Source organism: Electrona antarctica (assembly GCF_951216825.1).
Source record: "Electrona antarctica genome assembly, chromosome: 1".
In the NCBI taxonomy this organism is placed as follows: Eukaryota; Metazoa; Chordata; class Actinopteri; order Myctophiformes; family Myctophidae; genus Electrona; species Electrona antarctica.
Window position 1 is genome coordinate 43,548,466 of NC_136806.1, and position 17,093 is coordinate 43,565,558.

Genomic DNA, 17,093 nt, shown 5'->3' on the forward strand with positions numbered 1-17,093 from the left:
ATTTCTCTACCGTTTCGGACGCGGCGGCACCCTGGGTGCGTTCCTGTGGGTCTAGAACCCCCCTGCCCCGGGAGTTGCACCACTCACTTCACACGGGTGTGATTTTATACAGTGACAGGAAAAGAAAATCAGTCACACCACATCCAGTATCAAGCATAAAAGCTTCCCAGAAATTATAGTTAAACAAATGCTGCAACTTATTCAAGTTAAACTTAATAAATTAACATTTTGAATAATCAGTTCACCAGTGACTCATTGAAATGTCTCCTCATACAGTCTTAACGGTGGAGCAGAGAGGAACAGAAAAGACACATCAGAGAAAGTAGCTCTTCCTAAGAGGAGTTAGAATCTCTGGGGTAATACCTGGAATTCTATGACACATTTTATAAGTCCTTTAAGACATCACAAGTCGTTTGAAGTCATTTCAGGATGTGCCTTTATGAAGTACTGTATTGTAGTTGGTACCATGTGCTGGAGACCTTGCTTTAACCCCACAACTCTTTTAAAAGCACACATTTTGACATGTAATATAGTAGGGTAGACAGGTTTTAACAATGGCAACCACTAATAACAATGTAAGCCGATTACAATCATATAATTTGTTGTTTGTATGTCTGTCCTTGTGGGGAAGGATGGTGGGTGGATGGGGAGGGTTGTGGAAGGGTGGAAGGAGTTGCAAAAGGAAAATATAAAACCAAAGGGTTGTATCATTTTGGAAAATTTGAATACAATGTCATGTATACTCTTTGAATAAACTTTGCTTAGAAAACAAAAAAACAAAACAACAATGACACTAAAAGGTTCAGTTGGAGCAGTGTTTACCTGCCATTTTATTATAATATTGTTGCTGTGAAAGGTCTATTGTATTTGGTATACTGGAAATGCATTTGTCTTCGACTTAAAAAACGGAACAAAACAGCTTCCACAACAGAGTTTAAATTCAGGTCTATGGCTGTAACATCTGACAGATTGTGTCCAAGTTCCAGCAGTGTGAGGTTAATGCTTCAGCCCCATCCACTGGAGCAGATGCTAAATTACATTGTGAATGAATTACTTGGATTCCCTTCATTAACTCTTCATTGCTCTTGTCTTTTTCCTTCTAGAATTACAGGAATATTATCAAGTTAATTGTACTCGTTATTACTGGCTGCATGCTTGTAATGTTGGTGACCTTGGTTTTGAAGCTTGATCATTATATGCACTACAGTAGTTATTTCAAGTGAACAGAGAAGTATTATACCACTATGGAGTTTTGTCACAATGGCAACTTTGTTTCCAAAGTTGACTTTGGTTAACTATTTCCTCAGATATAATAATAATTATTATTATTTTACTTTTCATTATAATTGATTTCTAGGAAATGTACTATACCACTTTTAAGTAAAATGAAAATCAGACAAATGAGTAACAATGAACACTCCCCAGTGCCATTTTCATATCCTCACAAAACACGCTACACCTGATTGTCTCAAAACGGCTGTGTGCCAGAGAAAGTACCTGAAACATTATAACCATGTCTGGGCCAAGTGACATAACTTTATTGTTAACGCCGACTATTGCTAAGAGGAGGGTTACATTATACTGTATGCTTTTCATCATAATCCATAAGGAGCACTGCAGTTTATTCTACACGTCTGTGACCTCTCAGAGTTAAATTAACACTTTTACAATAGTTGTACTTGTTTTGTTCCCATTTCAGTTGTATAGAAAATGGTCAGTCCATAGAACATTTCTACATAAACGTATGTCAGAAGGAGGCACAGACTCGGATATGAAGTCCATTTCTCCAGGATTTTGAAGGGCGTGATGTTAATATGATATGGCACTAACAATAAAGCTGTCAAATAGAGAAACAGTTAGATATCATTACACTGCAACATGGATTATCTAGGCAAGACGAAAACAGAGCTAAACAGTCAACCATAAATTCTATACAATATAATTCTACTTCACACTGAATTTCCCCAAGTCACATGCCATTCACCTGGGTGCTGTTGTTGGGAAAAGGTAAATGGTTAATTTCTATAGCGCTTTGCAATGTGTTACATTTGCCCATTCAACACAGATGGTGGGAGAAACCATGCAAGGTGCAAACCTGCTCTTTGGGAGCAGTTAGAAGTATCTTGCTCAAGCACACTTCCACAACACAGCCAGGAGAAGCTGGGGTTTGAACTGGGAACGTTCGATTCCAAGATGGACACACAACCTCCTCCACCACTGCTGCCCATATTGTTCAAATAGCATGCACGTATTGAATTTGTTTGAAATCCAGCTTGACCCTCAGTCTGTTTGGCAAGCTTCCACCAAAAGGAAAAAATTAAAACATTGAATAGGACATGTTGTAGGTGTGTGTGTGTCTATCATTGCTAGTGGGGATGAGAAGCACATTCAGCCACAGACTCATCGTTCCCCGGTAGACCACAAAGGCCCCTTTTCCACCAGGGTTGAACCGGTTCCGTTTTTTCCCGCCTAATATTGAACCAGTACAGTTCCACTGAAAATGAATTGGTTCAGAACCCAAAAAGTTGGTTCGGAAGTTTCCAAGAATCTAGAATGGAACCAGTTCTAGAGTGCCAATAATTTTCAGGCTAGACAACCAAGCCTCGCCTCCATGGGTTCTGTTTTTTTGAGTGGTGTAAACCACTCCTACAACTGGCTTTGTTAGTCTGTGTGCAAAAAATGAGCATGGTTGCTACGGTCACCCAGTTCACCCGGGTGTGATTTCATTACGTCAGAGCTGATTTCATTACGTCAGAGCTGATCAGGCTATATAATACCTTACACCACTCAGTTCACACGGGTGTGATTTTTGGACTAATAACTAGCAGAAATGTGTTTAGTAGATTAATGCTCTATTTATTATAACAATGTTTCTTGGCAATTGTTATGTTACATGCCTTTATTTGCCATGTTTTAGCGCCTTCTACAGGCTGACAAGGGAATGTAACCTTATTTTCTGTGTCTTTGATTATTAGAGGTTACCTCAGGTCAATCAAGAGTGCATTAGCTGCACCTTTAGTACTAATCAAGGGTTAGTAAACCATACCTTGTCAGTTTAGAGGGGAAAAAAGGACTGCTCTGCATTCACACCCTCTACACACATCTACACTCACACTGACTGTGTTTGGACCTCACAGAAGCTTTGTTTGTGAGTACTTGTTGGTGTTTTGTGTATGTTTAACTTTGTAAAGAGACAATTCATGCAAGTTTATTTCATCATGCTTTGTTAGAGTAAAAACATTTGCAGCTTATTGATGTCAGATAAATGAATCTGTGTATTTGCATTGCTGTCTTAGTACATTGCATTTCATGTTTGTCAGATAAGATTTTGACATGCTTCTTTTTCTGTATTTACAGTTTCACACTTTTATTCTTTATTAAACGGACATTTATGAAGAAGACGAGTGTTTGTGCTATCTGGTGATGCGTACACATACACGTACTCAGGTTCCAGAATAGTGAAAAAACAGCATCTCAGCGGGGTCTACACGCCAGTCATCCTCGCTATCAAGAGAACTACTCTTCATTAGTCCTGCCAGCTCAACCCAAGCTACAAGATGGATGCTACTCCACGCACAGAGGAACAGCACACAGCTCCTGGAGCAAACGAGACACTTGTTACAAGGTCAGTAGCCAGCAAGTCAAGCTCACGCTCAAGCAAATCTTCAGCCACCGTGGCAGCAGCTAAAGCAAGGGCTAAAGTGTTGGCCGCACGTGCCCGCACAGCTTATGTTGAGCAAGCAAACAAACTCTTATTGGAAAAGGCTCGGATAGATGCTGATCTTAATAGCCTGAACCTAAACGAAGACATTGCAGCAGCAGAAGCGGAGGCTGAAGCTCTTGAGGAATTGGAGAGATCCTCCAGACGCTCCAGAGGCTCCAGATCATCAGACATCTCTTCACTTCCTTCCCAATCCGCACAAGAACGCACCAGTGAGTACGTTGAATGTCATTCTAAAGCATCCGCTGAACATAAAGTATTTTCAGAGAATAAACGTGATCATGTGCATCTTGAGCCTCAGCAACAAAATGCTGTGGTCGACAGTGCCCCTCAACAACACAGCTCTGTTGCATTCAACAGTGCCCCTCAACAACACAGCTCCGCTGCATTCAACAATGCCTCTCAACAACACAGCTCCGCTGCATTCAACAGTGCCCCTCAACAACACAGCTCCGCTGCATTCAACAGTGCCTCTCAACAACACAGCTCCGCTGCATTCAACAGTGCCTCTCAACAACACAGCTCCGCTGCATTCAACAGTGCCACTCGGCAACACAGCTCTGCTGCAACCAACAGTGCTACTGCAGACTTTGCCCACAGTCGCTTCAACAGCACTCGACCACAAAGCTCACCTAGCCAGCAAGCGACGCCACTCTATTCCACTCACAATGAACAAGCTACTCATACTCACTCTGGCGACCATACAGGGTTTGCTGACATCGCTAAATTCCTTGCTCGACGTGAACTGCTGAGCTCCAGCCTCACCAAGTTTGACGACTGTCCTGAAGGTTACAGGGCGTGGAAGTCAAGCTTCTTGAACTCCCTTCAAGGAACAGGACTCACCAGCAGCGAAGAGCTCGATCTGCTAACTAAGTGGTTAGGCCCACAGTCGTCAGCACACGTCAAGAGGATTCGAGCCGTCCACGTCAACGACCCAGTTCTAGGCCTGAGAAAGGCATGGTCTCGTCTTCAGGAGTGTTACGGGTCACCAGAGATGGTTGAGAAGGCCTTCTTAGACAGAGTGGAGAGTTTTCCAAAGATCACTAATAAGGATCCCCAGAAGCTTAGAGAGCTTGGTGACCTGCTACAGGAGATAGCTTCAGCTGGGTACATTGGCAACCTACCAGGGCTGACGTACCTGGACACCGCTAAAGGCTTGAATCCCATTGTGGAGAAGTTGCCATTCTACCTTCAGGAAAAATGGATCTCAAAAGGAAGTGATTACAAGCTACACTATCATGCACAATTTCCACCTTTCACCTTCTTTGCAGACTTCGTTTCCAGAGAGGCCTACATCCGTAACGACCCAAGTTTCACTCTCTTTTCTTCAGCTGCTACATCTGTGAAACCAGACAACACAGCGAAGATGAGTAGCACCAGAAACCTAGTCACCTCGCACAAGACTGAGGTCTCTTCTACGTCTGGATCCGACACTTCAGAGACTCCCAGTGCTAGACCGGATGTCAATAAGCAATGCCCGATCCATAAAAGGCCTCACCCCCTCAAATACTGTAGAGGCTTCAGATCCATGGCCATCGAAGAACGCAAGGCGTTTCTCAAAGAAGCTGGCATATGTTTTAGATGTTGTTCTACAAGCAAACACGTCGCCAAAGACTGTAAATTCGCTGTCCAATGCAAAGAGTGCGGCAGTGACAAGCATATAACAGCTCTTCACCCTGGACCAGCTCCATGGAACGGCCAGACCCCTGAGTCAGAGAATGGCGGGGAGAAGGCTGAGCCTTCTCCTACTGTTAACTCCAAGTGTACAGAAGTCTGTGGAGAAAACAACACCCCACGCTCTTGCTCTAAAATATGCCTCATTACAGTGCATCCCAATGGACAACCAGAAAGGTCGGTGAGACTCTACGCTATTCTCGACGACCAGAGCAACCGGTCTCTCGTCAGATCGGAGTTCTTTGACCTCTTTGACCTCAAGGGCACAGATGCTCTCTACACACTCCGGACGTGTGCCGGTATCACTGAGATGTCTGGAAGGAGAGCCACGAGCTTCGTCGCACAACCTTTGGATGGAAGTCTCAGCATCAATCTCCCGACTCTCATAGAGTGCAACTACATCCCTGAAGACAGGTCGGAGATTCCTACTCCAGACATAGCAAAGCATCACACTCACCTCCAGTCCATTGCAAAGCACATTCCACCACTTGACCCAGAGGCTCAGATCTTACTCCTGCTTGGACGTGACGTCCTACAGGTCCACAAGGTGAGAGACCAACGCAATGGACCTAATAACGCGCCATATGCCCAACGCTTGGATCTTGGCTGGGTCATCGTTGGAGAAGCCTGTCTAGGCGCAGCTCACAAACCCAAGGATGCAAGTGTGTTCCGTACTCACATTCTCGAGAACGGACGTCACTCTTACTTCGCGCCCTGCACAAACCATCTCACTGTGAAAGAGAAGTTCACTGTGAACAATCAGAGGTCTCACAGTCCCCATGACTTGCAAAGCCCACGGCTCACTCATGTTCCTGCTCCATGTAGTGAAGATGACTCCTTAGGAAGTAATATCTTCCAACGTACAGAGGATGACAACAAGGTTGCTCTCTCTATCGAGGACAAGCAGTTCATCGCGCTAATGGATAGGGAGATGTTCATCGATGAAGGAAACAGCTGGGTCGCCCCACTCCCCTTCCGCACATCAAGATCACGTCTGCCTAATAACAGAGAGCAAGCTCTGGGTCGTTTTAACTCTCTTTGTCGTACCCTTGAAAGGAAGGCTGAGATGAAGCAACACTTCGTCGGCTTCATGCAACGGATCTTCGACCTAGAACATGCAGAGTTGGCTCCACCCTTGGCAGAGGGAGAAGAGTGCTGGTACCTCCCCTCATTCGGAGTGTATCACCCCCACAAACCAGGTCAAATCCGAGTCGTGTTTGACTCCAGCGCAAAACATCTTGGAGTGTCTCTCAATGATGTGTTGCTGACCGGACCCGATCTGAACAACAGTTTGCTGGGAGTTCTGATGCGCTTTAGACGCGAACAGATTGCTGTTACTGCGGACATTGAACAGATGTTCCATAGCTTCATCGTGAGGGAAGATCATAGGAACTTCCTCCGATTCTTATGGTTCAAGAACAACAACCCCATGGATGAAGTCGTCGAATACCGGATGCGTGTCCACGTATTTGGAAACAGCCCATCTCCGGCCGTAGCGACCTATGGCCTCAGGCAAGCTGCTCTACATGGAGAAGAGGAATTCGGCCATGCAGCAAAGGAGTTCATACATCGTGAATTCTATGTGGACGATGGTCTCACATCCCTGTCCTCCATATCGGAAATTGTCAGCCTACTCAAAGCAGCTCGAGGAATGCTAGCCATGTCCAACTTACGCCTCCACAAGATTGCATCAAACTGTCTTGCGGTCATGCAAGCATTTCCATCTTCTGAGTATGCAAAGGACTTGAAGGATCTCGACCTAGACAAAGAGCCTCCTCCGGTGCAGCGCAGTCTAGGCTTGAACTGGGACCTGAGCAAAGATACATTCACCTTCCGCGTCGCAAGCGATAAAAAGCCCTTTACACGCAGGGGTGTGCTTTCTACAGTGAACAGTTTGTTCGATCCACTTGGCCTAGTGGCGCCGATCTCCATTCAAGGAAAGTTAATTCTGAGAGAACTCACCCACGATACCATTGACTGGGATGAGCCCCTTCCAGCCAACAAGGAAGCAGAGTGGATTGCTTGGAGAGAGTCACTACGAGCCCTTGAACACTTTGAGACTTCTCGTTGCTACACAAGCACATCCATCTCTAACGCCCAGCGCGTGGAGCTGCACGTCTTCTCAGACGCCTCTGTAAAAGCCATCGCCGCAGTTGCATATCTGAGGGTGTTCGATGACAGTGGCATCCACGTAGGATTTGTCATGGGAAAGGCCAAGCTGGCTCCTATGTCAGTCCATACCATCCCCCGGCTCGAGCTAGGAGCTGCCGTCCTAGCAGTTGAGATTGCAGAACTGGTGTCAAGAGAACTGGATGTCAAGCTAGACGACATAAGGTTTTACACTGACAGCAAAGTCGTATTGGGTTACATCCACAATGTTATCCGCAGGTTCTACGTGTATGTCAGTAACAGGGTAGAACGCATCAGGAGGTTCTCGAGCCCTGAACAATGGAACTACGTACCCACCAGCCTGAATCCGGCAGACATAGCTACCAGGTCTATATCTGCAGAACTGCTCTCGAGCACCACCTGGCTAACCGGACCCAAGTTCCTGCTGCAACCCACAAATGCTGTTGTCGTGGAAACCACGTATGCCCTCATGGACCCAGAGTCTGATACAGAAGTTCGTGCAAACCTCACGGCATGTACCGACACAAACCTGGGCTGTCAGCGATTTGAGAGGTTTTCAACATGGCAGTCTCTCATCAGAGCTATAGCCACTCTGATTCACGTTGCAGAGACCATCAAAGACAAGACTACAAACCAGAGTTCCACATGCAAAAGCTGGCATCAATGTTCCAAAGCTCACACACCAGACAATTTGCTAAAAGCAAAACAGATAATCATTCGATGCGCTCAAAGTGAGGCTTATAAGACAGAGATGTCTCGTCTGAAGCAAGGGATGGACATCCCGAAGAACAGTCCACTAAGGAAGCTGGATCCTGTCCTTGATGATGACGGACTCTTGAGAATCGGGGGCCGCCTTCGTCACTCAACTCTCACAGCCGAAGAGAAGCACCCTCTCATCGTCTTTGGTCGCAGTCACATCGGCACTCTACTCATCAACTACTATCATGAGAGAGTTCAGCACCAAGGCCGGGTCTTCACAGAGGGAGCCATACGCTTGGATGGCATCTGGATGGTTGGAGCCAAAAGATGCATCTCGACACTTCTGCACAAGTGTGTAGTATGTAACAAGCTCCGAGGTAGGACAGCCGAGCAAAAGATGGCCGACCTCCCACCAGATCGGCTAAGCACAGAACCGCCTTTCACCAACGTGGGCATTGATGTGTTTGGCCCGTGGAGCATCACTACTAGACGCACCCGCGGAGGAGCTGCCAACAGCAAACGATGGGCAGTGATTTTTACCTGCCTCAGCGTGCGCGCTGTTCACATAGAGCTCATTGAGGCCATGGACACATCAAGCTTCATAAATGCACTTCGGCGATTCATTGCCATCCGGGGTCCCGTGAAGCTGATCCGCTCTGACTGTGGCACGAATTTCAAGGGAGCCTGCAAAGAGCTGAAGGTACTCCTTCAAGATGACAAGGAGCCCAATGTCTCCAAGTTCCTCAGTGAAGAAGGTTGCACATGGATCTTCAATCCACCCCATTCATCCCATATGGGTGGCGTGTGGGAGAGGATGATTGGGGTCTCCAGGAGGATTCTAGATTCCATGCTCTCTCAGGTTCAAACGTCTCACCTAAACCACGAGGTACTGTCCACTCTCATGGCAGAGGTTTCTGCCATAATTAACGCCAGGCCTCTGACAACCATCTCCACAGATGCGAATGCTCCATCTCTTCTTACTCCGAACATGATCCTTACTCAGAAGGTTTGCAGTCCTCCTCCTCCAGGGTGTTTTGTCGATGCCGATCTACACCGCCAACAATGGAGAAGGGTCCAACACTTGGCCAACACCTTTTGGGAGAGGTGGAGGCGCGAGTACCTCTGTACACTACAGGAACGTTCTAAGTGGCAGAAGAGCCAACCCAACATCAAAGAAGGAGATTTAGTGCTTCTTCGTGACAGTCAGGTTGAGAGAAACCATTGGCCCATGGCTTTAGTCACAAAAGTCTTCCCTGGAAACGACGGAAAGGTCCGGAAGTTGGAGCTCAAGGTCACAAGAGGAGGGACCCCCAAGACTTTCCTCCGCCCCATTACTGAGATTGTGATGCTCTTGTCTCCTTAAGATTACATAGACTGTGTATGTGATTTTTGTCTTTAATAGTGGTATTGCATTCAATCCCAGACGGGGAGTGTTATGTTACATGCCTTTATTTGCCATGTTTTAGCGCCTTCTACAGGCTGACAAGGGAATGTAACCTTATTTTCTGTGTCTTTGATTATTAGAGGTTACCTCAGGTCAATCAAGAGTGCATTAGCTGCACCTTTAGTACTAATCAAGGGTTAGTAAACCATACCTTGTCAGTTTAGAGGGGAAAAAAGGACTGCTCTGCATTCACACCCTCTACACACATCTACACTCACACTGACTGTGTTTGGACCTCACAGAAGCTTTGTTTGTGAGTACTTGTTGGTGTTTTGTGTATGTTTAACTTTGTAAAGAGACAATTCATGCAAGTTTATTTCATCATGCTTTGTTAGAGTAAAAACATTTGCAGCTTATTGATGTCAGATAAATGAATCTGTGTATTTGCATTGCTGTCTTAGTACATTGCATTTCATGTTTGTCAGATAAGATTTTGACATGCTTCTTTTTCTGTATTTACAGTTTCACACTTTTATTCTTTATTAAACGGACATTTATGAAGAAGACGAGTGTTTGTGCTATCTGGTGATGCGTACACATACACGTACTCAGGTTCCAGAATAGCAATAACTTTTATACCGCTGGAAAGCCTGTTTATTTCGCTTTTAAATGGTGCCCTATTTCTAGGGAACATGTATTTGTGCATTTTGTGGGATGAGCAGCATGAAAAATGTCATGTGCCAGTCTTGTATCTTGTATCAACCTAGCAAGATTGATGGCAATCTGGGAACCCATCAGCAAAAAACAGTGTCCTGTTTTCATCTGAATTTGCCTCAGATGTGGATAGCAGGATGTTGCCTGTTTGCTCCGCCTTAGGCCCTCCTCTTCCGGTGGGGTGCCTATGTTATCTTTCCAACTAACGACAATAAAATGGTAAATGGGCCCACCGCTTCCCAATGACAATGTATACTATACACATTCTGAATGTCCCTGCCAACGGATTCGGTAGCGCAGCTCGGAATCTTGAGAGATTAGGTTGATGGTAGCAGCCTCTTGTTGGAGCTTGGAGGCCCGCCGTGGTAATTCCTGCAACGACTGGCAAGTACAACATACAGTAGGGGTGGGCTTCAGGCTGTCCGTTATCCATACAGTAGGGGTGGGCTTCAGGCGGTCCGTTATCCGGAGAGTTTTGGTTTTCCTTGTCTAAATGTCAGCCTGAATGGTGAGTTTTCATTATTATTGTATATGGATTATAAGGATGTTTTCCTTTTGTTTGTTTTTTTGCATGTCCTACACACTCATAAACCCTTGCAACTTCCTAACAGGAAGTTAATAAACTTCCTGTAAACAAGTGATTTGACTTTCTGTACAGTATAGCAAGCACATAGTGAATAGTGAGAAAGTGACTAAATTCATGTATTTGATCATGCTGCTAAAGCGTATCTCTGCAATTGGAGACAGTTCACAAGTGAAAATAGTATTATTAAAAACGAATAGAGCACAAAGTCTGACATAATTTACGCATCTACCTGGGTCATGGTACTTCCGCCATTCTGAATTCCCATAGACATGTTTAATATCACACATCTTAAAGAACTGTGCACCAAAATTAAACAAATTAGCACAGCGGTTTGACTTATGGATATGAAGCATCGACTGTTGGCAAGAAAACATTAATGTTACCAAATATCAGCGACTGTCTATCGTAAACGATGCAGAGCCACCTCCCTGACAGTAGCATTGGGACAATGTGTTTATTTTTGCATCACTATTCTTATATAAGACGATTCTACGATGACCCCGTGTCATTCTCCATATAGAAATAAATTACTTCCGTGACCCAGGGGATGAACGTTTGATGTCAGGAGGAGTTTGGTAATCTGAGTTCCCAGAAGTTTTTGTCAAACAAATATTTTAGCAACTAGCAAAGTTTTTTGGCAATGTTTTTAAGGGAATGAATTTGGGATAAGGCCTACAGTATCTCTATTTTTGTAACCAGACATTTTTTTAAATACTTTCAATCCGGTGAACATCATCAACCCATTTGGGTTGAGCTTCCTCTTGAAGATGGATCAGTTGCACACATACTTCTTCCTGTGCCAGCCACCAAGCACTTTATTTTTTCTTGTTCTTGTCCAACAGCTGCGATTACTGTATACCTGCCATTTTACACATAGCTTTCCTTTGAAACGTTGAGTGCCTTCCAACAAACCCATACATCCCTCTATCTGAACTTTTTCACTCTTTTGCAGGGAGATCTCTGAACAAAAGCAGACCATCTGTTTACGACAATATTGTCGCGGCAAACAGGCCCAATTGACAATTATTCTAAACATGGAAATAATTAAGTCTCCTGAGGTCTCAGTGGTTGTTTATTGTAGTTTATTTGTGTTCAGGGATCAGGGATTGAATTGGCTCAACTGGCTGAATTTTCGAAATTGAGGTGGTATTCCAAAGATAAACTCATTAAGAAAGCATTAAGTCATTAAGTCATTTGAAGTGTGTGTATGTAAAAAGATTGCCAAATATTGGTTGAGCAGAGAAAGTTATTATGGAAAATCAAATCGAATTGATAATAAACACATTTATACAAAGAGTTGCGTTGTGAATCATTGGTGTGGACTGACCTTAATTTAATAGAAATTGATAATAAACATTCATACAATTTTCAATGTAAAAGACAACTAAAATTAGAACAAAATGAAACCATGGCTACAACTCAACTAAAATATGTTCGGCAGACTGAAGCACCGCGAGGTGGTTGGCAGAGTCCAGGAGAGTCGAGCAGGCCTTGGGAGGGGCGACACTCCCTTGTTCTGGTCAAGCTTCCAAAGAAGACCGAAGGCCTCACAGACAGATCCATGTTATGGTCTGACCTGTGGAAGATCCCCCAACATATGACACCTTGCCTTGTCCCCGAAACATCCACCAATGGTTTGGTGCCGAAGAGACCTGTCCCCTTTGCAACACCATAAACGCAAGCCTCCAGCACATCCTGTCGGGCTGCAGGACAGCGCTGTACCAAGGCCGCTACAGATGGCGACACGACCAAGTTCTGAAAAAGCTGGCAGGTGTCAGAGTCATGCAGAAAGGAAGCAAACAGCAGACCTTCCGCTCCAGGCAGACATCCCATCCAGTTTGCGAGGGCTGGAGAGGGTGTCAAACCCTCCCGCCAGAGCGATATTGCAAGACTCCTCTCACCGGGAAATGAGTGGACCATGAGGGTCGACCTGGGGAAGCAGCTCCAGTTCCCCAGGGAGATCGTGGAAACATCGCTGTGGCCAAATCTAGTCATGTGGTCAGAGGCTTGCAAGACAGTCCTTCTGGTCGAACTCACTGTCCCATGGGAGGGAGGTTTGGAGGCTGCTTATGAGCGGAAGCGAGCCAAGTACTCAGACCTGGTGGCAGAGTGCAGGGAGGCTGGCTGGAAAGCTGTTATCTGCCCTGTGGAAGTGGGGTGTAGGGGCTTCGTAGGTTCCTCAACTGCTCGCCTACTCCGCGACATGGGATGCACAGGACCGGGGCATCGGAAAGCCATGAAAGAGCTGGCTGAGGAGGCGGAGAAAGGCAGCTTCTGGCTGTGGCTAAGGAGGAAGCATAAGAGTTGGGGGACAAACACCTAGGGCATCAGCAGGGGGTGGCAGGGAGAGATCCCTGCCATCACTCCGCCACCATGAGACGTACTGGGGTTAAAGGAGCAAAACGTTGATGAATGGTGGTCCCCAGCTGATGACCCGTTTAGGCCCACAGAGGTGTTCAGTGAGGTGTCACAGCACACCTGTTCAAAAGGCACTGGAGGAGGTGCGTCAGGCAGCAATGCCCAGCAGGAATACCATCACCTGGCTGTATTTGATATGTTCAATCTGGAGGCATCCAGTGACTACTGTGAAAGGGCAGTTGGCATCCAGGGAAGTCTGGAAGACAACCAGGAAAGACTGGATGACTGCAGGAAAGTCTGCACCGGGAGTGAAAGGCTAGTTACCTCACCCACTAGTCCCATAAAAGGGACATCCTAAACTTACTACGAAAAGGCATAAGAAAAAACAACCCGATGGCCCTCCGAGAGGCGGGATGGAAGAAGGGCCAAAACTGACGGATTTCTTGGTAACGACTGGAACGGACACAGACAAAGATTCTTGGATCATGAGAAGATGCAGGTGTGGGTGGGAGAAGGTGACCACTTTCAGAGGTTTGCGGATCCACCAGGGAAGGAAAAAGTGCGAAGAGGGAGGCCATCAGCAACATTGCACTGCAACCGCAGGTCAGACAAGAGGAACCCAAAGCCAGGTCGCAAACCACAACGCTGAGGGATCCACCGTTGCTGAAGAAAGGCAGGTGGAGGACACAGGAGGGCCCTCGGTGGACACCAATGCCTCTGAGAGTGGCACTGGTGAAGACACACACAGAACACAAAGCAACCCCAACAACCAGGAGCAAAGCCAGAGAACAGAGAGGAAAGAACCTGGAAGGAGGCAGCTGGTCAAATGGCCTAAAGCAAACGAAGTTGCGGTCTGGCAGAAGCTCGACAAGGACCTCAGCCTTATTCTGGAGCATTCACTGCATGGCCAGGTGGAAACCAAGCTGAAACGCATTGGAGACATTCTGTATGAGGAATGCAGAGGCAGATTTTGAGTGACTGCTGAAAAGCGGAGATCTTGCCCAATGCAGAAGGGAAGGAGGGAGAGAGAGATCGAGCAGTTGGTGAAGAGGCGGCGTCAACTCCGAAAACAGTGGAGGAAGAGAAGCAAAGAGGAGAAGGAGGGCCTGAAGCCACTGTGGGATGAGGTGAGGAAAAATCTTGCCGGCCTACGGAGGGCAGAGCGCATTCGCAAACGCAGAAGGCGGAAGGAGAAAGAGAGGAGCAATTTCTTCAAAAACCCCTTCAAGCATGCGAGACAGCTGCTAGAGGACAAGAGAAGCGTAAAACTGGAGATTACCAAATCTGAGCTGGAGAATCACATCAAGGAGCAGTACAGTGACCCAGCGAAGTCAACTCCGCTGGGATCCCCTGGTTATGTTCCTCGCCCAGCTCCATTAGCCGTCCTCTTTAATGTTGCCCTCCCCAAACTCAGCGAGGTAGCAGAAGTGTTCCGGTAGGCAAGAGCAGCCTCGGCCCCAGGCCCTAACGGGATACCATACAAGCTGTACAAGTACTGCCCAGGGGTCTTGAGATACCTCTGGAACCTGCTGAAAGTGGCTTGGAAAAACCAAGTCATCCCTTCAGAGTGGCAAAGAGCTGTCACAGTTTTCATGCCCGCTGCTCTGGTGAGAGCAGCGGGCACCCAGATAAGAACAGGAAGAAAGTGGAAAGCCCAAGAAGAGGTCGACATGGCAATCGGCAGGCTGAAGCACCGCAAGGTGGTTGGCAGAGTCCAGGAGGGTCGAGCAGGCCTTGGGAGGGACGGCACTCCCTTGTTCTGGTCAAAGGCTTCCAAAGAAGACCGAAGAGCCATGATGGTGGCAGAAGTGGCAAGAACTGAGCAGGAACATCAAAGCGGTGTCCCAGGGCCAGCAAGGACGTTGGACGTCATGGGAAGGCCTCACAGACAGATCCATGTCATGGTCTGACCTGTGGAAGATCCCCCAAGCTAGGCTCAGCTTCCTGATCAGAGCAACATATGACACCTTGCCTTGTCCCCGAAACATCCACCAATGGTTTGGTGCCGAAGAGACCTGTCCCCTTTCCAACACCATCAACGCAAGCCTCCAGCACATCCTGTCGGGCTGCAGGACAGTGCTGTCCCAAGACCTACAGATGGCGACACGACCAATTTCTGAAAAAGCTGGCAGAGGTGTCAGAGTCATGCAGAAAGGAAGCAAACAGCAGACCTTCCGCTCCAGGCAGACATCCCATCCAGTTTGCGAGGGCTGGAGAGGGTGTCAAACCCTCCCGCCAGAGAGATACTGCAAGACTCCTCTCACCGGGAAATGAGTGGACCATGAGGGTCGACCTGGGGAAGCAGCTCCAGTTCCCCAGGGAGATCGTGGAAACATCGCTGCGGCCAGACCTAGTCATGTGGTCAGAGGCTTGCAAGACAGTCCTTCTGGTCGAACTCACTGTCCCATGGGAGGGAGGTTTGGAGGCTGCTTATGAGCGGAAGCGAGCCAAGTACTCAGACCTGGCGGCAGAGTGCAGGGAGGCTGGCTGGAAAGCTGTTATCTGCCCTGTGGAAGTGGGGTGTAGGGGCTTCGTAGGTTCCTCAACTGCTCGCCTACTCCGCGACATGGGATGCACAGGAGCGGGGCATCGGAAAGCCATGAAAGAGCTGGCTGAGGAGGCGGAGAAAGGCAGCTTCTGGCTGTAGCTAAGGAGGAAGCATAAGAGTTGGGGGAACACCTAGGGCATCAGCAGGGGGTGGCAGGGAGAGATCCCTGCCATCGCTCCGCCACCATGAGACGTACTGGGGTTAAAGGAGCGAAACGTTGATGAATGGTGGTCCCCAGCTGATGACCCGTTTAGGCCCACAGGTGTTCAGTGAGGTGTCACAGCACACCTGTTCAAAAGGCACTGGAGGAGGTGCGTCAGGCAGCAATGCCCAGCAGGAATACAATCACCTGTATCTGATATGTTACGTCTGCTAATCAGCCAGCTCTTTACAGTTAAGAAAAGAGCTAGTCAACTTAAAAGGTCCACACACATCGGGAGCGTTTATTTTTAGACCCTCCAGGAAAATGGGATTATGTGATCGCAGTTTTTCGCATTTTTCAGCATATTGCACAACTTCTCGCGTATTTTGCAACTTTCTGCATATTTTGCAACTTTTAGAACGCATAATCAAGTATTTTAGCACGCATAATCAAGGATCTTTCTGGAGGGTCTATATTTTTTATATTTTGGCCGAAAGATTAAAGTCACTTCACCCCTTTTGCAACCAGATCTTACTTTAATGATGTTTGGGAGACAAGAAACACTTTCCTGGGGTTTTTATGTGGGTAATGTGTTTTTAGGTATTTCAGTATTGGAAGTGTCCATGCACTCCATGTCCATGGACACTGGGCTCACTTCCTTCCTGGACTACAATTCCCATAATGCTTTGGTTCACTGCTCCTCCTTGTGGATAGGGGGAGGGCTGTCTTACTGAGATAACATGTAGTCCTAGGACAAATAAAGAGGATAGAGCACGGAGGTGCGGCCCGGTCTCCTGCGGGAGGTTTGCACATGTGCAGTGTAAACAGGAACTGCGATGATGGAGTGTTCCAGCAGAGGTGCTAGAGGTGCATGAGAGTTGCTCACCCTGAACTGAAATAATAAAAAGGATATAAAAAAAAGAGAATAGTAGGACAAAGTTGATTTTGTTTTTATTTAAAAAAGTATATCAATTTCATAACTGTGGAAAAAATGTTGTGTATAACAGACTGAAAGATAAAGGACAAGTACATTTACTAAATGTTAATGTTTTTGTATATTTTCTTTTGTGGATTTTCCATGTTCTTTAGTGTCAAACTTTAATTTTTGTGAAATGACAAAGGAACATGCGGATACTG